Genomic DNA, 22,585 nt, shown 5'->3' with positions numbered 1-22,585 from the left:
TAAATCTTTCTACGACCGACCAACGGACCACGAGTGCCCCTTTCGGTCAACCAATCAAGTACTGATGATGTTTTTTTGCGTCATCGATGCGCGACGCCGTAGCCAATTACCTCCGGTACGTGTCTGTGCCGCGCACTTTGAATGGCTGCATCTCTATGGCTACTGAATATATGGCTTTATTCACTCATTCTCTCATTCATAGTCATGGCCTACACTATCTTGGTCTACATACATCAAAAACTTTTTAAAGATACAACAGATAGAAAATCAAGGTACTGTATATTTATATACAGCCACTACATTTTTTAACTTGTACTTCATAGCAACTAAAATGTTTATACACTATTAAATGATTTGATTTGATTTCCTTCTTAACTTGATTTTCACTGTCTTCAGGCTCCGTTGATAAATCACACGCAGCAGACAAAACATCCATGACAGACTTTACAAGCAAGCTGGAAAGCTGATTAATTGCATCATGGTACATCTGTGAACTGGGCACTGATGGTGCAGTACTTTTCTGTGGTCTGTGATCCTTGGCAGTCAGAGACATTTTCTCTGAAATCCTTTGGGAAGACTTAAATTCCGTATTTGTATCACACTCTTGAAAAAGTGAAACATCTTTCTCATTTGTGTGAAAAGTTGGAGAATCTGGAAAACTGAGGCACTGCTTCAACAGCCTTTTCACTGATTTCTCAGTAAATGAATACAACAACTGCATAGAAAGCTCTGAGGACTTTGGATGGGATAAATCCTGAACTACTAGACGGCTCGTTAAAGTTGGATCTGAATTAGATTTGTGAGCTGTGCCCAATTGTACTGTTATTCCTGATTTCAAAATTAAATGGAAAACATTTTTGACATTTTCTTCTGAAAATACACGCAGAGATCCACTCGAGACAAGTTGTTCCACTTTCCTTTCAATAGGACTCATTGTAGAACTCTCTGTGGAGGTCCTGACTTGGTCCTTAGGCTCTTCTGAAACCCTTATCTGCAGTGGGGGGAGATTGTGCTTTGCTGTGGCTCCTGGTACTTGAGATGCACAGGACGCCTCTTCAGCTGAAAGCTTTTCAATGTTCAAGTTAACATTATTGGAATGGGTATGAAATGCTATATTCTCAGTGACGAGACCAGCAACACGCCAAACACGGGACCGGGGAACTTGATTGCTTTTACATGTCAATTCATTTTCTTGTTCTGCTGTAGTGTAGGTTGATCCTGAAGCTTTGATGAAGCATCAGTCAGGACTCTATAGGGAGTTTCCTGACTCATGACTTCTGTGTCATCTGTATAAGAATCAATCACCATCCCAGGCACATTTATGGGTGGGAAACGTTGAACAGAATATTCTCTACGGTTACTTTTAGTGTATTCTTTATGGACAGTGTCTTCTGCACTAGACATCCTGTCTTTCCCATATTGTTCACCAGAGAGGTGCATTGTTTCATAATCTGGCTTTAAGACCACATCTGAAACTTTAAGATTTTCAAATGTAGATAAAACAGAATCCACCAGTTCACTTGCTTAAAGGGTTTCTTCTGAGGGTTTTGCTTTGCTCCTGAGCAACATCCTTTGTCATCCCTATTTATTTCACTCCTGATTGTTTGCAATATCTAACTGCCAACATCCTTGGCACAGATGATTAAATTTGCCTGATTTTCCTGAGTAGTCCTGCTTTGCCTTGAGAAATCAACGTTCATTAACACACCTAAAGGTTCTGAATCTTCACTAAGATGCTTACGGGGTGCCGAGTTTGTTACTGACATGCTTTTCTTAGTCAAGTGTGGTTCACTAAAGCTCAGGTGTGAAACCTGGACTGAAGGAGGAAACATCTCAAGTGAATCTGCTGATCTCTGCTCTTTAGCAGATAAAACTTCCCTTGCTTTGAACAAAGACAGGCTCTTCTGATTCCAAAAGTGTTTCAGTTTCTTCTTCACAGTTTTGAAGAGTTCCTCAGTCATTGTCCTAAGGTGCTCAGCTGTTCTAGTATCAGTTTTAATTTCTGATGTTCCTGGTAACAGGGCTGTATCACAACTTTCTCATTTAACTTTGTAGTCTGTTGAGAAAGAAATCTTCTAAATGCATGTAGCGTAATGTAGTCTTTCTTAAACATCAACAACAATATCTGAAGCCAGTTCAGTGTTTTGCACATGAGAAGAAGAGTCTGAAGACATTGCTTCTTGAGCATGTTTTGTTGCATCCGGTGTTTTACATACATCATCAGCTGTACTGTTTGGTTGCTCAGGGAGATGGGCAAGTCCAGAAGATATATATTTTGCAGCTGCTTTTTCAATAATTTCACTTATTATCCTTGTTGCTGTTCTATGGAATACAGAGCTGGAGGTCCTCAGCATCTTCTCTGACCCTTCACTTTCTGCATCTGATTTAATGCTCTGTCCAGAAGGTACTCCAAAACTGAAGTAACAACCTCTCTAGCCAGAAGGCTTTCATCTGAAGCCTTCTTTGCCACTGTTGTGCAATAAATCTCCTGGTCTAACTCTTTTTTTCATTGCTTCACAAATGGCTCCAGCAGTTTCTACTGTATAGGTGCACAAATCTGAAATATCTGACACAGAATCAGAAAACACTGAATTTGTTGGTGAAGAGCAGACACTTGAGCTCTTTGCATTGCTTTGAGCACGAGAACTGGAACTAGATACATCTTCTTCAGTCTGGGTGAGTAAAGATTTGAGCTTTCCAAATATAGTCCTTCCAATGCCTTTTGCAACTGAACTAAAGTCAAAGGTATGATCAATGGATCCTGTTTCTGTGCTGCTTCTAGAAGTTTGAAGAGCAGCAGCAACATTTTTTTTATTTTATTTATTTTTAGAGAACAAAACCAAACCATTTTACATATGAACATCCATTATTCAGCCTTACATTGCAGGCACAAATTCCTGTTTGTTCCCCTAATTTTTACAATTATATAACTTTTTAACAAAACTATATACATTCAAAAGAAGGAAGATGTATACATTTATGAATATGAAAAGTAGACTATATAAATGTATCTTATTACATTTCAGTTATTCTGTATCTCAACAAAATCTGACCTTAAAGGTTTAATGTACTGAACCCATCTAAACCAATATTTGACCATTTTTTTCATTTGTAATTTTAGTGAAAATGTTATTTTTTCCATTAGATATATTTCTTTTATTAATTCAATCCAATCATTCATGTTGGTAGATCTGTGAGAAGCCACTTTCTTGTTATAGCTTTCTTCCCTGCTGATATAAGGACTCCAAACAAATATTCATCCGTTCCCCTCCAATCCAGTTTACCAAAATATAAAGCCTCAAATGTAAAGGGTACATTCCTTTCAAATATAGTTTCCAGGGCCTCATGTAATTCATTCCAGAAAAGCCTTATTTTAGGGCAGTTCCAGAATATATGCCAATGATTACCTTGGTTTCCGCACTGTCTCCAACACTTAGCGTTTTCCTCAGTATGGTGCGCCTTCTGACCCGGAGTAATGAAAAATCGAACAATGTTTTTCCAGCAAAACTCTCTCCATAAATGCCACTCTTCATTCGAAATTCTAACTTCACTTTCTTTCACCCATTTATCTTATATATTCTCTGTAGAATATGATTTCTTTTCCATAAAACTTTTATATAATCCAGATTTAATACCTTTGCCTAATTCTGATTTGTAGGCTTCTATAACTATTTTCACTACTCCATCATTAACAATATCTAAATCTCCCCTTATAATCTCCTTATTAAAATAATGGCTACAAACTGAAAACTTTGTAGCTGATTCTTATCCATTATATTACAAAATGCAGTTATTCCTTTTGTAATCCAAAATTTAAATCTATTATCCAATTGATTTGGTTTAAACTATATCATAGGCGCACCATCTGAGTATCTTTATTGCCTCACCTAAATTATACTCTTTTGTGATCATATTCAATGTCCTTAATTGAAACTTTATCCATGGATTGAATATTTTTTCAGTAATTTTGTCTAAATTTCTATTACCTAATAGTGCCTGAATTGGGGGGCTATTTACAAGGGACAATTCAATATCTTTCCATCTGGCTTGATATTCTGGATTACAGGAATTAATGAGAGGTTTAACCTGAGATGCATAATAATAATCTTTTAAATATGGTAAAGCCATACTCCCTTTATCTTTTGAAAGTTGCAATATTTTGAAACTAATTCTAGATTTTCTCCCCTCCCAAATAAACCTAGAAATCATCTTATCCCATTCTGAAAATTGTTTTGTAGAGAGTTTTACAGGGAGAGCTTGAAATAGAAAGAGTAACCGAGGCAGTAGACTCATTTTTACAGATTCAATTATAATACCAAAATATCTTTTGGTAAATAGACTCCTAAATATCTCATTGAACTTTGGGTCCCACTTAAGGTGGTATTTGCCTTTTAATAAATCAGGAGGGTTGTAATTAAAAGTTAGAATTTGTGTTTTTTGAACATTTAACTTATAGCCTGCCAGCAAGCCAAAGCTATCTAAGAGTTTCATTACTTCTAGAAATGAACTAGTGGGATCCTCCAGATATAATAAAACGTCATCTGCGTACAGTGCTATATTTTTGCTCATTACCTTGTGTAGTTATACCTTTTATTTTGTTATTTTGTCATATCCACTGGGCTTGTGGCTCTATATATAGAGCAAAAAGGAATGGAGATAAAGGGCAGCCTTGTCTAGTCCCTCTTTCTAAAGTTATTCTATCGGATAAATAACCATTTATTTTAATTTGTGCTGTTGGCTATCATATAAAGTTTGAATACCTTTAATAATATTTTCACAAAACCCAAACCTACCTCAAACCCTATAAAGGTATTTCCAACTAACAGAGTCAAAAGCTTTCTCAGCATCTAGGCTCATCAAAGAAGCTTCTAAATTATGTTGCTGAATATGGTTCATGATATGCAATGTGTGTCGAATGTTATCATGGGTTTGTCTATTTTGAATAAACCCTGTTTGATCATAGTATATCAAATGAGGGAGAATCTTTTCAATTCTTTTAGCCAGTATTGCTGTATACATTTTATAATCCACATTAAGGACTGAGATTGGTCTGAACGATCCACAATCCAATCTATCTTTCCCCTCCTTAGGGATAACGGAGATGATAGCCTCTCTCCATGATGGGGGCATTTTCCCATCAATTAATACCGAATTACAAGCAGAAAGAAGATTTGATATCAATTCAGCTCGGAAGGTTTTATACCATTCTGAATTAAAACCATGAGTTCCAGGTGATTTATTAGCTCTGAGGCTCGTAATCACTGAATTCAGTTCTTCTCGTGTTATAGTCGTTTTTAATATATTATTTGGATCTTCCGTAAGAGTTGGTAAACTGAGAGATTCCAGAAAAGTATCCATCTTTTCTTCACTTTCTGAATGGGGTTGTGTATATAATTTTCTGTAAAAATGTGTTAAAGTGTTTTGAATTTCTTCCCATTTATATAATACACCATTACAGTTCTGGTCCCTTATTTTATATATTGTATTATCGGTCTGTTGTTTTTTTAATTTTCTTGCCAACAGCTTTAGTGATTTTGACCCTGATTCATAATATTTTTGTCAAGTAAATATATATTGTTTTCAATTTCCTGTGTATGTAAGACATCTATTTTGTTTCTAAGCTTCTTTATTTCTTTCATGATTTGTGAATCCTGTTTTTCTTGATGTTTTTTCTCCAACTCTTTTAACTTTATAGTCAGATGATATAATTGTAGTTGCTTTACCTTCTTCTTATGACTACTCAGAGCAATAATTTCCCCCCTTATAACTGCCTTTAATGTATCCCATATCATCTCTGGTCTCACTTCCCCATTATCATTCTCCTCCAAAAATCATTTTATTTCTTGTTTTATCTGTTCTTTACATTGTGGATTGTTCAACAGACTTGAGTTCATCCTCCATGTTGTATTTTCCCGATTATTACTTAATCGTATGGACAATGACATAGGAGCATGGTCTGAAAAATTACTTCTACCAATATCACAATCTTGGATCCTATGTCTATCTCTCTTGTGTATAAAAAAAAATAATCAATCCTTGAATATTCCAAATGAGGGAAGGAATAGTGAGTGTAATCCCACCCACTTGGATAGAAATCTCTCCAAAGATGTATTATTCCCATTTCCCCCATCAGTACATTAATCTTTTTATACAGTGACTAATCTCTCTGAGAAGGTATATTTGTAGAATCAAGCCTGGGGTTAAGACGCACATTCCAATTATCCCCACAAATCAGTATCCCTTGTGCATTAACCATCAAATCGACCATTTTTTAATAAAAATTAAAATCACTACCAGGTGGAGCATATACATTAAGTAATGTTAGTAATTCCCCTTCAATTTTTCCCAATACTAATACATATCTCCCCTCCTTATCTTTAACTTCTGTAAGCAACTCAAATTGAACCTTTTGAGATATCAGTATAGCCACTCCTCTCCTATGGCCAGATTTATATGAGGAGAAATAGATTTTTGAGAAACCCATTCTCCTTAATTTCTCATGTTCCAATACACTCAAATGTGTTTCTTGTAAAAAAGCAATATGAGCCCCTTTCTTCATTTTAGACAAAATCTTACTCCTCTTAAGAGGGTTAAGCACTCCATTAACATTAAATGTAACTATTGTAAGGTCTTGCTTGGACATACTTTATGTAAATGGTAAAACTTTCAAAATCTCTCCCATACAACATATGTTTCATATTGTTAAACATCCTCTTCCTATAATTTTTTTCTAATAATGCACCACAATCAAAAAACACAATAAACAAAGACATTAACCAAACAATCTTAAACAAAACTGTATCCATCTCCGTCTCTTTCAGAGTACTTTCTTCCAACTGTGCGGTTCTTTTCAAACGAACCCTATGTGGGCTTCTCTCCGTTAGGGAAATCCTCCTTCTCCTCTGGAGGAGGGCCCTTAAGTAGGGGGCGGTGGCAAATCCGAACTTATATGATAAAGAGAAAAAAAAAGGAGTGTAACCAGAAAAATAAAAAGTCACCAAGAATCTGTCGTAATCACCAAGTATCTGTCCCGACATGTACAAATTCTCTTAAAACATGGCAGGAAACTTATTTTTTTTAAAAAACCCTTAACTATTAAATCATGACCAACTCACTATCAAATTTCTTCAATCTTGCGAGGGGGGTCTTCTCCTGAAACTCTGTAATTTCTCCTGATATTGCTGTTTTGAGGAATGGTCTTTCCCAGGACCACCCCGTCTTCCAGCCTTCTGCCAAGTAAACAGTCGCTTGATGCTGCTGAATGGTATAGGCAGGTGCCGTCTTCGTAAAACACCCGCAACCTCACTGGAAATGGAGTCTGAAATTTAATTTTCGGCGATTTCAGCTCCTTTTTTACTTCAGAATATTCCATACGTTTTTTTAGTACTGTCGGGGGGTAATCATTATCACCCTAAAAGTGTTTGTTATTGTGGAAGAGTTCTTTCTTTTGCCAAGCTTTACGCAACACTAACTCTTTTATCTTGTAGCTTAAAAACGTGGCGACAATGGAGCGCGGTTTGGCGTCAGGGCCTTTAAGTCTCGGCGCTAACGCTCTATGCGGCCTTTCAATTCCCAGTTCCACGTCCTTCGGTAAATCAAGTTCCCCCCTTAGCAGATTTTCAAGGAAGGTGACCATGCAGCGACCCTCCGATTCTTCAGGGATTCCGTAAATCCGAATGTTTTCTCTGCGCGATCTTCCTTGCTGGTCTGTTAATTTAGTTTCTAAAGTAATTTGTCGTTGCAAGAGTTTCTTTATCGCAGTTTCTCTTGTTAAGACCCTTGTTTCCACTTCTTCGATTCGTCCCTCTGCTTTATCCAGTCTCTTATTAACCTTGCTCAGCTCCTGTTTAATATCCATAAGCTGCTCTTTATTATCCCATCTGAAGTCTCTAAGTTCGTATAATATTTTCTGAAGACTGGCGTCTGCGCCATCTTGTTCAGAGTCCGTTGAGCTACTTCGACTATGGTCCGAAGTTGCAATTTCGACATTTTCCACGGTCGTTAGTTTTCTCCTGCTTCTCCTGACAGCCCCTTCAGCCATAGTTATTATTTTTTCAAACGTAATGTAGAAAAAAAAACACTTTTCAGGGCTTTATTACAAAGTTGCTGGGAGATCCGTATTTATGCTGCCTTTCCCATCCGCATTCTAACCGGAAGTCAGCAGCAACATTTTTATTGGATTCTTGCAGATATTTATTTGTTTCAATACAATTCAGTGCAAACAAAACATTTTCAAAAACAGAATTTACAATGTCCTTGGCAATAACAGTGACCCTATTGTTGGGAATCTGAGATTTTGGACTTCTTTTTTCCAAAATGGAGATTTCTGCAGCTTCTGGGAGCAATAATGACTCTTTTGAGTTACTCTCATGTAAATTGTTACCCGCAGGGGTGAAATCCCGCTTTGTTTTTTCAACGATCTGAGAGACTATCTGTTCAGCAATTTCAATGATTTTGGCTTTAGAGATCCCAAAAGCAATATCACTGTTTGCTCTTTCCATTCCCACACTTGATTCCAAGGAGTGAGACTTTAATTTGAAAGATGGGGGGCTACTGCCATTTGTTCTTTTCTTAGTCACTTTCGCCTCATCTCTCTCATTCTGCTGGGCATCAGGACTCTGAAGAAGGTAGTTCTTCTCCACAGATAGCAGTGTACCTTACCTGTCCATATAAACTCTTCTCAATCACCTTCCTTTCACTAAACAACATTATGATAAAAATTAATTAGTGTGACATTGTTACTACATGGCCAAAATACTAACTAGATTTTGCAATATTAAACAATGGTGACTAATTAACAATATATAGGCATCTTTTCTAGTGGTAGAACAATTAATCTATTTTAAAGCACATTCCTGTGTAAAAAAGATGGCCTCCTAACCATGATGTTGTGGGAAATCCTTCAACCAAGGAGCAGGACACAGTCTTTGGGAATTCAGTTGTTTTATTGAGCTCAATAATGACATCAACGCGCGTTGGGTCTGCCCTGCAGGACAGACGAACCGCAAGGGTTTCCCAGCTCTTATATACAGTATGATCTCAGGAAGTTGTTTTGTTTCATAGCTTCATGTGTATTCGTCTTGCCCTTTGATATGTAGCATGAGTTGACCGGTTGGTCCTGTCTGAAGTCCTGTCCTTTGATGCGTAGCTGTAATTGTTGGAGCTGCTTAAGAAATGTTAAAACACCCGACATATTACACAATGTGCCTGAACCAACACTGTAGTGTTGAATACATATATATATATATTTTCCATCAATATGTGTGTTTTTCTACTTCAATGATTATGTTCGTACTTTTTCAATTTACCTACTGGATGTCTAAAACTTGCTTAGGTTTTTAACTTTAATATGAGAGGCTTATAAAATAAAAATCACCACAACAAAATAGGACATTGGAAATTATAAATCTTTAACTTCAAACTGCAACTGTTCCATAACACTTTAGCAAGTATGGTACAATCGTGTTCCTATGTAAAGGAAGATCACTGGTAATTTACATCATTGTGTTTTCAACAACAACTACTTGGTCAGGCGCAATGTATCTAACCAGTTTCATACTGGGTACTTCATAATTGACACATAACAAATACAGTTAAATTCAGAAAATAAATAATAAGTCTATATTGAAATGTGCAGAAATATGTCATGTTTATGTTTGTACCCTGTTAACTTCATAGAGATTAGACCTTAGAGAATTTAAAGATTCTGTGAAACACGCAGTTTGACCAGAGGATCCCAAACTTTTCCATACAACTGTATGTTGCTGCTGCATCATTCAGGACAAAGCCCAAAATGCGTTTCCAACACATTTGATGACTTAGTGTTACTTAGTTGTTACTGCCCTCTGGTGGTTGTTGATTGAAACATAACATCCATTCTAACACGACCAGACATTTCTCCCACTGTCAATACTTCAGCAAAACTTCACATTTTATACCGGTGCCACAACATGTTGTTAGTTATTATGATAGAAATGTGTTTTAATATGACTAATATATTATTGTTGTAATGCAGTATGATCAGAGTTATACATAAGTACAATACAACAGTTTATTTTTGCGAAGGTTCAGTTAGTGTATTTTGACTGCTGCTCTAGTCATTGTCAATATCAATATTCAATGTCAATGTTCTAGTCATTACAACAAAGCCAGTCTATGGTAAACTATATCTAGGATTTGGAAAAATGCACATGAGCTAACACAAAAATGTGCACATGTACTGTACTGTTAACAGACTGATTCATGCATTCGCAAAGAGAGAAAAAGCAATTTAACGAACGCAGCTGGGGAAGTGAGCTCAAAATAGAAAACAGTTCCTCTTTAAACATTTACACATCACCATACTTAAATGATTAAAATAAAAACTTTCTGTACGTACTGATGCTTAACATACCACAACTGCAGCATGTAGGACTTACCCATCAGACAGCCTACTGATCAGAGGGACTTCATGAAACCAGTTGGAATCAGTAGTCACCTCTTCAGTGGAGTCAGGTGAAATATGAACTGACCCAAGAGAAAAGAATTATTGCCGCATTAGAATTCTCATGGCATGCATAAAAAAGTGATCAATCCAATTAACATCCAAAATAGGCAGAAAACATGTATTTATTCATAGATAAAATTAGGATGCTGATTAGGATTTATTTATCTGTTTACCCATATAATTTAAACAAATTCTACAGTTCTGTAATCAGTAGTAAACCTGAAGGTGTTGTCAACCTGCATCATTCCCTCTGGCCAACAAACTAAAACACATTGAATTGTGAACTAAATCTCAGTTGTACCACCATTGGATCTAGAAGCTTACCCTGTTTTCCAGACTGAAGAATCTCATTAAAATATTGCCTTTTTATTCTGTCTTGCATTTCTCTTTCAAAATCCTTCCTTTCCTGTAAACTCTCATTTAGCTATTGCTGCTGGAGAGCAACCTTCCTTTTATAGAATTAAAAATGCCTGAGAATGACAGAAAACCTTTCACAAGTGGCTATTCTTTAAAGAAAAAGAAAAGCCTCTCAACAAAAGATGAAAAGGTCCATCTCATTGTTGAACATCTTGTATTAAAAAGCACATGTTTTTCCATTACTCTAGTATTTAATGACAAATGAACTAGCTTGCAACCCAACATGTTGCTAGTAGAAAACTTCCCGTCCATAAGGTCACAGTTTAATTTAGTATCAGACAGAAGCTGTTGGGCACCACTGAAATTCCAGCTCAAGTAAAAACTACAGGAGACTCCTGGAGTCTGGTCAGAGCTCAGAAGAAAGGCTGGGTCCGACATTACTTGGATGAAAGACTCTGTGTGTAGTTTAGAACCTTGCAGGCTGGGTATAAGAGATTGAAGCAGCAATGTCTCTCCTCTAATGCTTAGGTAATGAAGAGGAGAGATCATCAACCACCCTCTTGGATCCTCTTGGGGAGATACCCCTGAGGGATACTTTAGAACAGCCAATTATGCAAAGCAGCATGTCTCTGGGATGTTACTTGGAATTAAAACCCACAACACGCAGAATAAATGGCAGGTGCCCAAGGCTGGAGATAAACCATGGGCTTTGGAGAGTCAGTGCTATAACCAAACACTACCAGAATATGGTGCTTTGGCACCTCTGTAGCATATCTTGGCATAACCACCCTAGAGTAGACACACAATATAAGAGGTGCCAACATACCATGCTCATTGTGGTCACTGAGGATCCAAAAAGTATTAGTTTAGGTTATTAATTTAAACCTATAGGTGCTCATCTTGGAAATACAACAAAATATAGCTGCAAGGTCAGTGTCAAGTCCGGAATTTGCATGAAGAAAAGTTCACCTTAAGAGGATGAATCCAAACATTCATTACTCCAGTACCTTTTTGTGCCTTCTAGCTCTGGTCTGATTCTTCAGCTGGGCCTGTCGCACCTCCCTCCGGGCATCTTCTTCTATCCTCATCTGTAAAGCTCTCTCTCTGATTTTCCACATCTGTAGAGCCGTCAGTGAAAAGGCAAAGCAGATGACAAACAGCAGAAAGCTAGATAGTGTTAAGCACAAAACAGCTACGCTACTAGACATTTATATTTATATATGTCACCTGCTTATAGGTGGTACATTAAATATTTAGGATTCTGTTAGATCATGTGGAGCTGAATCTCTCCCCTTTTTACAATCTAGCAATTGAGGCCTTTGGGCATTTTTCAGCATATTACAGTAGGAGCATTCAGCAGCTGAATGTGGTCTGGGAAGCCAAAAGTAAAAATAACTGGGAAAATAACATACCATACAGCAATGTACAGTGAGAATGTGAAAAAAAAAACAAGAAACATGATTAAGCTGATGTAGAAAACCGATGAGGCTAAATACTATATATTGATAATGCTGATGATTTTAAAGCTGATAAATCAATGAAAGGGGTGAATAAACTATGTGTTTTAAAAGTGAGTTAAGCTATAGAGTGGAATGTGAAATGGAAATCTAATAAGTAAATTGATTCTTAAAATGTAGAGAGCTTTGCAAAAAATATATATTGGTGCTTTTAGAAAGTACATTTCAAGGATGTAACCGCTGAGGTACGGGCAGAATTTTAGAAAACAGTGCATCAACAAAGTACGCCTTGTTTAGGTTACTTTAGAAGACAGTGTACCAAAACAATATATGCTGTCTGGGTCATTAGATTAGCTGAAAGTAACTGATAAACTTTGAAAAACAAATCTAGTGGTGCTTCTTTCGTTTTATGATGTAATCTGTTTGGTCTTAGGGAAAGGGGAAGTGTTAGAAGGGACAAAGTGTTGAGCTTTCTCTTACAGCGCAACATCTTATTAAAACCCTGTACTGCTTGTAACAAATTGAGTCTCTGATGCACTTTGCAGAGTGGCAACAGGGCTCCCAATATTGCAATATTGAAATAAAGACCTTACTCAGGTGAGAACTCTCTCTTGTGGCTTCCTTGAAAATTAATATTTCCATGACAATTGTAAGATTCATAAAAGCATATGAAAAGTGTCTGAAGTCCAAGTGTGACGATACAGTAACATGATTCACTAAGGGTATCCACTCTGCAGAAATCTGTTCGGCTGGAAGAGGCGTATACAGTATAAGGTGAGAGAATTTTTTTAATTCGCATTATGCAACATAAATGCTTAATTACTTGTCAGAAAGACAACATCTTTTAAAACAGTTATGCTAGAGATCCTTTTATATTTTGCTTGCTCCCCAATCATGCTGTATTTACAGAGGTGTCACAAAGTCACTTGCCAGAGTGGATATAAATGTCTCTAATCAGTTTAAGATGCAGAAGGAAACCAGCTATTAAAGATCTCTCATCCAGGTGATGACCGGGAGCAGCCCTGGGTCAAAATAAATCAAACTGTATTCTCATACCTCATCCTGTCTGCTGTACTGCAGACCTCTCATACGCTGTATTTCACCACAGCATATCTCCTCTGTTTTCGGAGATCCTGCCTGGTGCCTTCATAAACAACAACAGAAAAGAAAGCTTAATCCACAAGGCAAGGTCAAAATGTCAGACAGCAGCAGAGGAATTTGTGAATGTAGTATTTCCGTAGAGCAAATGCCAGCAGCCATATCACTCTGCAACTCACAACTGGCAGAGCCTGGTCAGTACCTGGATGGAAGACCTCCTGGGGAAAACTAAGGTTGCTGCTGGAAGAGGTGTTAGTGGGACCAGCAGGCGGTGCTCACCCTGTGGTCCATGTGGATCCTAATGCCCCAGTATAGTGACGGGGACACTATACTGTAAACAGGCACCGTCCTTCGGATGAGACGTAAAACCGAGGTCCTGACTGTCTGTGGTCATTAAAAATCCCAGGGCGAAAAGAGTAGGGGTGTAACCCCGGCATCCTGGCCAAATTCCCCATTGGCCCTTACCAATCATGGCCTCCTAATAATCCCCATCTATGAATTCATTACTCTGCTCTCCTCCCCACTGATACCTGATGTGTGGTGAGCGTTCTGGCGCACTATGGCTGCCGTTGCATCATCCAGGTGGATGCTGCACATTGGTGGTGGTGGAGGGGAGTTCCCATTACCTGTAAAGCGCTTTGAGTGGAGTGTCCAGAAAAGCGCTATATACAGTAAGTGTAAGCAATTATTATTATAAATGTTTATCTTTTGGAAAACTTTGACTCAGTCAAGACTTCCACTTGCTAGCACAATTAATTAACTTAAGGCAAACCTTTACTTACAGTTGTATTCTTGACATCCAATGTTTTAACATAACAGTAATATTTACAGCGAAACGAAAAAAAAATGTGATACAAATATAACAAATCAGGGAATCTAAAAGGCAGGAACATTCTGTTAAAGAGTGAGGAGCTTACGTATGTCATTACCTGTCTCTGTTAGCCATAAACTGGTCTGAAATATTCTTGGATCCTTCCTCCAGGAGCCATTCCCTCACATCGGTGAAGCTGATATCCCTGGGAATCTCGTTCTGCTCCTGGAGCTCCAAGAACTTCTTCACTATTGTTTTCTGAAAGCCAGCACAGCCTTTTACTAGAGTGTCACACTCCCTTCGTTGCAAGGTTCTCCTAAGCACTATTATAGCCGAGTGTGCACTTCAAAACCAACACTGACTTTTTCCATTAGATTTTTAATTTGAACTCACACCGATCGAATGTGTTTGCATATGTATAAGAGTGAAGGCTGAGCTACTGTAGTTTGTTGATCTAAATATTTCAATTTAAGAAGTACATCTTGGATACTAATTTGAATGTCGCCATTCTAACTCAAAGCCTTCACGGTATCAAACCTGTGTGGTCACACGTCCCAAACAGTCTGGCTCTGCCAGTGGAGCCTGGAGACCCCAAAAATATAACACACGGTTTGCCTTTTAAGAATTTACACCCCTAATAATAATAATAATAATAATAATAATACAAAGTAATAAACACCTTATTTGAAAAGCATGGACTGATTAGTAATTTGTACAGAGCAACATAACAAAACAGTTGCCACAGTACATACGGAAATCTCCAACATTACTATTTTTAAAAACAATGTCTTTTTTCTGTATATCAAGACCTAGTTTCCAGTGACTACCGCGATGTGCCCTTCCATTTCCTAACTGTGTTATAGAAAGCAAGTGGTGCTGCTGAAGAAAATATCCTAAAAATAACTACTTTTTGTAGTGTCCGTAATGTGACGAGAGTCCGGTTCACCTTCAGACTTAATTTCTTATATAAGTATATTGTATATACAGTAGATTTTATAGTCTTATAAAATACTTTTTTTTCAAAGCATTTTATAATGCTACTCTTGCACTCTGCTGTCTCCTAGTTCCTTTCAGTTGGGCTTCACCGGTGAAATAAGGATGAAAACATCCTCTCTCTGCCCAGTCTTGCTTTTTGGCGGTTGATGTGTCTGTATGTGTCTTTTCTAGATATGTCTAAAACGACACCTAATATGCAGGAAGAAGGTTAAATTGGTAAGATGGTATCTGTAGCTGGGTAGCTGCAGAAAGGGATTAAAAACGTACAGACAGAAACTTTTTAAAAACTAATCTGGGTGCGACGGTAGGATGAGGTCACAACAGAACGGCCATTTCACGAGGTTCCTAATTCCTCAGCCTCGAGATGTGTTCTGGTTGTTTGCGGTTTGGCTGAAGGTATTTGTACCGTAGCAATGCCGTGCTTTAAATTTCATACTTGGTTATTTCAGATCCCCGTTTAAATGAATAGGTGTGTTAACCCCTCTGTATTCTGGCTAGATTTCACTCTGGAATTCTTAATCTGGCCTTCCTAAAGTTTTTCCTTAAAACAATTGGTGAAGACATTTCTCACTTTTCAACCACTTTTCATCTGTAGCTCCCAGGAACTGTTGGTATAATGGTGAACAATGCGTGATGGACTTTGGGATCCTTTGGGATGGAAAAGAAGTGTAGAAATGCAATTTTAATTATGGTCAATTCTGGTATTGTAGCCATTTATAGTTATACAGGTCTTGTCCTCAATATTCTCAGTCACAGCAGCATGACACATGGAATATTATCCATCGATTGTCTAATCACTTGATCCAATTCAATGCTGTGGAGAAGGGCTCTGCAATTACCAGAGGTCAGTTTCTTTATTTCTGTTGCAGTGTGAGAGCAAAGAAAATTTGCAACAATTATACTGCTTATCTGTTCAGTTGCAAGAGAATTATCCTTTCTTTTGGACAGAATCTGCATTCGGATTTGTGACCAAGATTACATAATACAAATGCCAAAGCTTGGAACGTCTGAAAAAGACTCAGTGGATGAAAGAGGGATCAAATTAGCTAACTAAATGTGTGTTCACTGATTGATCTGCAGAGCCACACGGTCAGGCTGGGTGCAAAAAGATGTGGATACAGTCCTTCAAATTCACATCCCTAGTAAAAAAAGAGAATACAATCCATTTGATCACTCTGCAACTCACAACTGGCAACCCACTGAAGCTCAGCAGGCGTGATCCTGGTCAGTACCTGGTTGTGAGACCTCCTGGCAAAAACTAAGGTTGCTGCTGGAAGAGGTGTTAGTGGGGCCAGCAGGGGGCGCTCACCCTGCGGTCCATGTGGGTCCTAATGCCCCCGTATAGTGACGGGGATACTATATTGTACACAGGCGCCATCCTTTGGATGACACATAAAACCGAGGTCCCGACTCTCTGTGGTCATTAAAAATCCCAAGGCGTTTCTTGAAAAGAGTAGGGGTGTAGGATTTCCCATTGGCCCTTACCAGTCATGGCCTCCTAGTAATCCCCATCTATGAATTGGCTTCATTACTCTGCTCTCCTCCCCACTGACAGCTGATGTGTGGTGATTGTTCTGGTGCACTATGGCTGCCGTCGCATCATCCAGGTGGATGCTGCACATTGGTGGTGGTGGAGGGGAGTCCCCATTACCTTAAAGCGCTTTGAATGGAGTGTCCAGAAAAGCGCTATATAAGTGTAAGTAATTATTATTATTATTATTATTATTATTATTATTATTATTATTATTATTATTTTAATACCCTGAATGTATGAAATGAGCACATGCTTGTTTTTAGCCTAGTCCTGCTGACAATCACATTGCTGGTCTGATCACCTGCAGGATACGAGAACTCCGTTTCTATAATATTTTATCTTTGAAGAACTGGCATCCGATTCATTTCCAGTAGTCTCTTTCATTACTTGACTGTCTGTTGGGAACTGTTAGTCCTGCTTGTGTTTATTCTGCAGTCTGGTGAACAACAGGTTGTGAAATTAAGATCTATTTGATTAATTGTCTTTTATCCACCCTTTATCAGAAGGCTACTTATTCCTGTTTAAGGGTTTAGCTGACCAGGAGTCTATTCCAGAATCCCAGAGGTGTAACTCAGCATTAGTAGTATACTTGTCCTCTTGTAGGGTACATACACAAACACACAGGGCGATATAGACATTCCAGTGAACTGAACAAGCATGTGTTGAAGATGGAAGTTGAAGGGAATCACCCAAAGAAAGATTATGTGAAAGCAGGGAGAACACGCAAACCCCCTACATAAGGTGCACACGTCTGGAATCAAATTAAATGACCCCCAAACACGTTCACCAATTTTATTTCTAAAAAGATAACTTTCTGCATGATGATAAATGATGAATGCACCTTCGTGTTTATTGAAATATTATTCTAAATTATTTTTAAAAATGGTGTTATTTTTATGTAAGAACTGTTTCAATCAAACACAAAAAAACAATATTTTAGGAAATGTTGGAAAAGGAAAAGATGGTTGAAAAGTATGGAAGCCCGTTTCCGCCAGGGAGTAAAAAAAACACGCTATGGTATCTCACTGTGGTCAGAAAGCATTTCTTGATTCTGCTTGAGCCGCTTCATGAATTGTAAGCGACTGTAAGAGCTCTTTCTAAAGTCAGCCCTCCTACAACAATTTATCACGCAGTCTCTTATGTGCACATTTTCCCACAAGTTGATCTCTTAACATGTCAGCTTCCAATACTCCCAAGTCACACGATTTAGCCAGTTCTCTTAGTGAATTCACAAAAGCATCAACAGATTCGTCCTGAGACGAATTCCTACATTTATGCCGTACCAAAACCACATTTCTCCGCGGTGTAAAGTAAGCGTCTAAGGCAGCTAGTCTGTTCATATGAACCTTTTTCTCCAGCGAGGTTGGCGAAAATCCGCTGCAGGGGCGCCCCGATGCAGTGCAGTAATGCAGCCCGTCTCAGGCATCCGGAGCTTCTGTAGATCCACTGGCTATTTCAAAACATCTGTACGACTTCATCCATGTCTTGTATTCCGTATACAAATCCGGAGCTCCGAGGTTCAGTGGAAGCGGTGGAGAAAGCTGGGCATAAGCAAAACTTCTCGGCGCGGCGGCCGTATCTTCCATGGCGCAAGCTTAACGAACAGTCCGAAAATTCAAAAGTTCGTTTCAACCAGCACGAGAACTAAAATCTGCAGTGTTCTGCTCGCTTTGAGTTCGCCAAGCACTCATCTCTCGTCGCAATAAATGTTGTGTATCTTAATAAAGAGTCGTTCTTATATTATTTTAACTATTTTATTAACTACCCAGATCACTCCCTTACACCATATATTCCCGCCTTCTACTCTCCCGTTCCGTTGTCTCGCGATGTCTACTCACTATACTCAGCTACCATATTCAGATATTGTGAAACAAATTTTAACTAAGCTGCTCATAAGAATTCATCCTATTTCTCCAAAGGGGGGAGGAGAAACAAGAACAGATTATGGAAAGTTTATCTTGTTGGGAGCTTAGTGAATTTGCTGTGGGCATTATTGACAATGTGCCGAAGAAACTATTTACAGCCCCAGATACCTCAGAATGTAATCCAACAATGGGAAGCAATATCCAATGTGAGCTGGTTTCTGTCAAACAAGTGGCCAGCTGTATTTACAGAGAACTGCTGCAGAGTGCTGGTTCCAAAGACAACTTACAACAAGCAGTAGCAGCCAAGAGTGAGAACCTGGCCAAAAAGATAGTTAATTCTCTTGGGAGAGAAATTATGAAGTTCCAACATTCAGATATCGAGTCTTCAGATGCTCCTCAAGCTGACAATGATATGGAAACCCAGAGCACCGAGCAGCTCATGTGCACCAAAATGGACCGGTTAGAACCTTCACCTGTTATTGGTCGAACAGATGCAGTGAAAGATATCATGGCAAAACTGCTTTTGAAAATTCGCCCTGGATTCCCCAACCCAGAAGATTATTCTGGGGAATTGGAAGAGCTGTCTGAGTCTCAGGTCAGAGACCTGGCACTGAAACTCACCAAAGATGCTCTGAAGGAATTGTCAAAGGTTTCCACTCTAACCATCAGTGAACCAAAGGCTGAAGATCTTCCATTACAGCAAGCCATCAAGAATACTGTTTACTCTGTTTACAGCAAACTGATGGAATCCATTGGCAGCAAGAAAGTATTACAAGTAGGAATTGCCTCACAGAATCCAGAAATGATCAAGGAAATGGCCTGTTGTGTGGCTAAAGAAACTATTGCAAATTATGGTTTACGAAGCGGGTGTTCAATTCCATCTTCACAATCTCTCATTTCTCAGAAAACCAGTAAGTCCAAACAGGAGAAAATTGTGGACTCAAACGTAACTACAGTCAGAAGTAAAAAAACTACAATCTTCTATGAAAAAGTCTCCAAAGGGCTTTTCTCCAACAGTCCAAAGTGTTTTTGAAAACATTTTCCAGCCAGAAGACACAATGGATAAGTCCTGCTCATCACGTTCCCTAGGAGAAGCTGTTGGTGTGACACCTTGTTCTAATAAGAAAAAAGATTTCTTAGCTTCTGAGACCCCAGAGAAGCCTGGAGATTATTTGGCTCAAACAGTCCAGGATCAAGAAGTAGTACAGCAGTGTAAGGCTTCAGGGAAGACAGTTAAGAAGACTAAGAAGAGCTCCTCGATGCCAGACTTTATGAAAACACAACCTCTGGAGTCCTCTTTGCATGATGTGGTTGATGAGGTATGACCAACAGTTCCAAACATGTAAAAATTTCTCTTATGAAAGTAGGATGGACCTGTTCTGTACCTAATTAACAGACGTCTGTGTAGGATGTACTGGAAAATGGAACTCTTATTTTGTAAATATGATGATAGTTATGTTGTGCATTTTCCTTTACAATAAAACTACAAATCCAGATTTCTTTACCCTAATACTGTATAACATCTCAGAAATGTCAGTTCATAGCATACGTACTAAACTCACGTGTCTGTGGATTTCAGCTTTATCACTTTCTTATTCAATTAGTACAAGAGCAATCAGGTGAGTTAATGCTACTATAGAGAGACTTGCTCACAGTATTGTCTACCAGTATTTCCAAACTGATGTCTGCATCATACAAAAAATTGAGATGCATTTTTTTCTATACATGCAATTGTAAACATTCACATTGATTTCTTATTTTATATTTCATTGTCTGCCTTTATTCTAGTGTTAACGTCAGTGCTAAAAACATATACACACCCCATAATCCTTATCTTCTTTTCCGTAAGAGAAGTGTTACTTGTTTTGATTTACTTTTAAAAATGAAAAAAATTAACTGAACTGTAACTTTTTGTTTTTTTTTTTGACAGGAGTTGCCCGGACACTCATCTTGGTATGTGTACAATCCCAGCCTTAATAAGGACAAAAATCTCAGTCCAGTCCAAAGCAAGAGTGGTCTGCGCATTGACATAGCAAAACATTACATGACCCCAATGCAACTGACCAAAACATCTGAGAGCGAAGGGCTTCTCTCGCACAGCAACATCCCCTTTGCAGTTAATAGGCCGGATGAAGATGTGAATGTGAGCCAGAAAGTCAAGAAACATCCTTTGAAAAAGTTTGGCTCCATGATAAAGCATAAGATCATGGGTAATACTGTAGGTCAAAAGATGTCAGAACTCAGAATGAAACAAATCCATCTTTGGAAAAGTTAAGAGCCCAGGGAACATCCAGTGGACGTGGGAGCTGTGAAAGCTTTGGACCATTTAAAGTGCCTGATGAGTACAATGAGCCTCAAAAATTAAAGTTTGGGTATGGATTAGATACCCAAACTTTAATTATTAATTAATTTGGGCATTATTGTATTTTTAATATTAGCACTACAGAAATTATTTGAATAGAATGCTCATTTGTACATCAAATAATATTCTAGAAGACATTTCTATTAATTGCAATCAACAAGAATAGCAACTGCTATGGTGGCCAAAGCTGAATATTCTGTATGAATAATGACTACAAATTTATCAAGATCAATACAGTACGTAACAGTTTGAAGAAAGATGTGAAGACGGGGGTTTGAATTTAATCCTTTCTGTAGGGGGTTTAGACTTCTAAGTCACAAGCTGAGGTTTATGGCAGGAAAGGGGGTTAACTGATAAGGATTGCAGATGCAAGCTAGGAACCCCAATGGGGGTAATCTTAAACTGACCATTTTTTGTCCAGAACATCGTAAACTGGCCAAATACCATGAGCCCCCCTCTTTTCCATCAGACCGAGTGACGTCAGAAACGGAGAAGAAGACACTATATAACCCAAAAGTTTGTAACAGTACGGGGAACAATACTTTGGTTTTGTTGTTTCTTGCGGGAAACAAGACTTCGGCTTTATTGTTCCTTGCATGCAATAAACTCATCTGTTTTACTTCATCTCGGGATCAAGAACCTTATTCCTTCTGTTACAACAAGTTCAAGTATAATAGCTGTGGAAGAAATATTCCTAAATTGTTTTCTTTGTGTGCTCATAGTTCTTCAAAAAAGAAGTTTTTAGTTTGGACAGATTCAGTAGGAACAAGCCTCAGAACACTCCAGATGGTGAGTATTTAGTTTGTGACTGTGATTTTATTTTGTGTAGCACATTAGTGACAAGTGTGGTTCAGAATTAGACATTGGATGGAATTTATGTAGAATGGGGGAATTCATCCTAAATTTAGAATCCTTTAAAAAACAAACTGATTTGAATACAAATTGGCCTTAGTGTTCTGCAAACGGCAAGTTTTATTGACTCTGCTACCTCCATAGGAATGGTGAGGCAGAACTCTAAACTCCACTCTGATCTAGTGGTTAACTGTGCACCTCTACTCTTACCTGATCTCTCTTCTTCTAAATAGTCAATATGGTTTTAGAAAAGGTCATTCTTCCTTTACCAACTTGTTAAAATTCTTCAAACAAGTCACAGCAGTAAACACACAGAACGTACATAAATGATATGATTAGATTTTAAAGATGCTTTTGATAATGTTCTTCTTAAATTAAAGGCAATAGGCATTTAGGGAAATTCATGTATTGAACTGGTTAAGGGACTGGTAATAGTACAGATCAGGGGTGAATAGTCCAATAGAAGATGACAGGAATAATGTATATGAATGTGATTGAAATGATTGAAAAACTGTTGTCTAATAGCCAAATTACCACACACCTTTAATCAAATAGCTTCTTATTAAATAAACCTGACATTAAGATGCCTCTGGGTAGAACCGTATCCAAAGTCTATCTGACCTGCTGCCATGGAATAAAGAAACTTGAACAGTGACATGTCAAACCACTCTGTGTTTCCAGGGATCCCTGTAATTCCAAATTCAGGAAGATGCCAAAAAAAACATCTTTGCTGTCGAAGATGTCGACTGCTTTATCCAGAGCCTTTC

At 38.1% G+C, this 22,585-nt stretch overlaps 1 protein-coding gene and 1 long non-coding RNA gene across 2 annotated transcripts in view; one reads left to right on the top strand and one right to left on the bottom strand.

The window, feature by feature from the left end:
- LOC138241222 (acyl-CoA-binding domain-containing protein 6-like) overlaps window positions 1-22,585 on the bottom strand; it is a 496,682-nt gene that overhangs the window by 12,841 nt on the left and 461,256 nt on the right. The gene's annotated exons all lie outside the window — the stretch shown is intronic.
- On the top strand, window positions 12,034-18,491 carry LOC138241220 (uncharacterized). Its single transcript, XR_011190405.1, has 3 exons — window positions 12,034-13,074; window positions 16,761-16,901; window positions 18,098-18,491. It is a non-coding gene; the product is annotated as an uncharacterized lncRNA (long non-coding RNA).

Source organism: Lepisosteus oculatus, chromosome 9, assembly GCF_040954835.1.
Source record: "Lepisosteus oculatus isolate fLepOcu1 chromosome 9, fLepOcu1.hap2, whole genome shotgun sequence".
Taxonomy (NCBI): domain Eukaryota; kingdom Metazoa; phylum Chordata; class Actinopteri; order Semionotiformes; family Lepisosteidae; genus Lepisosteus; species Lepisosteus oculatus.
Note: the sequence above shows the minus strand (reverse complement) of the source record. Positions and strands in the feature narration are given on the sequence as shown.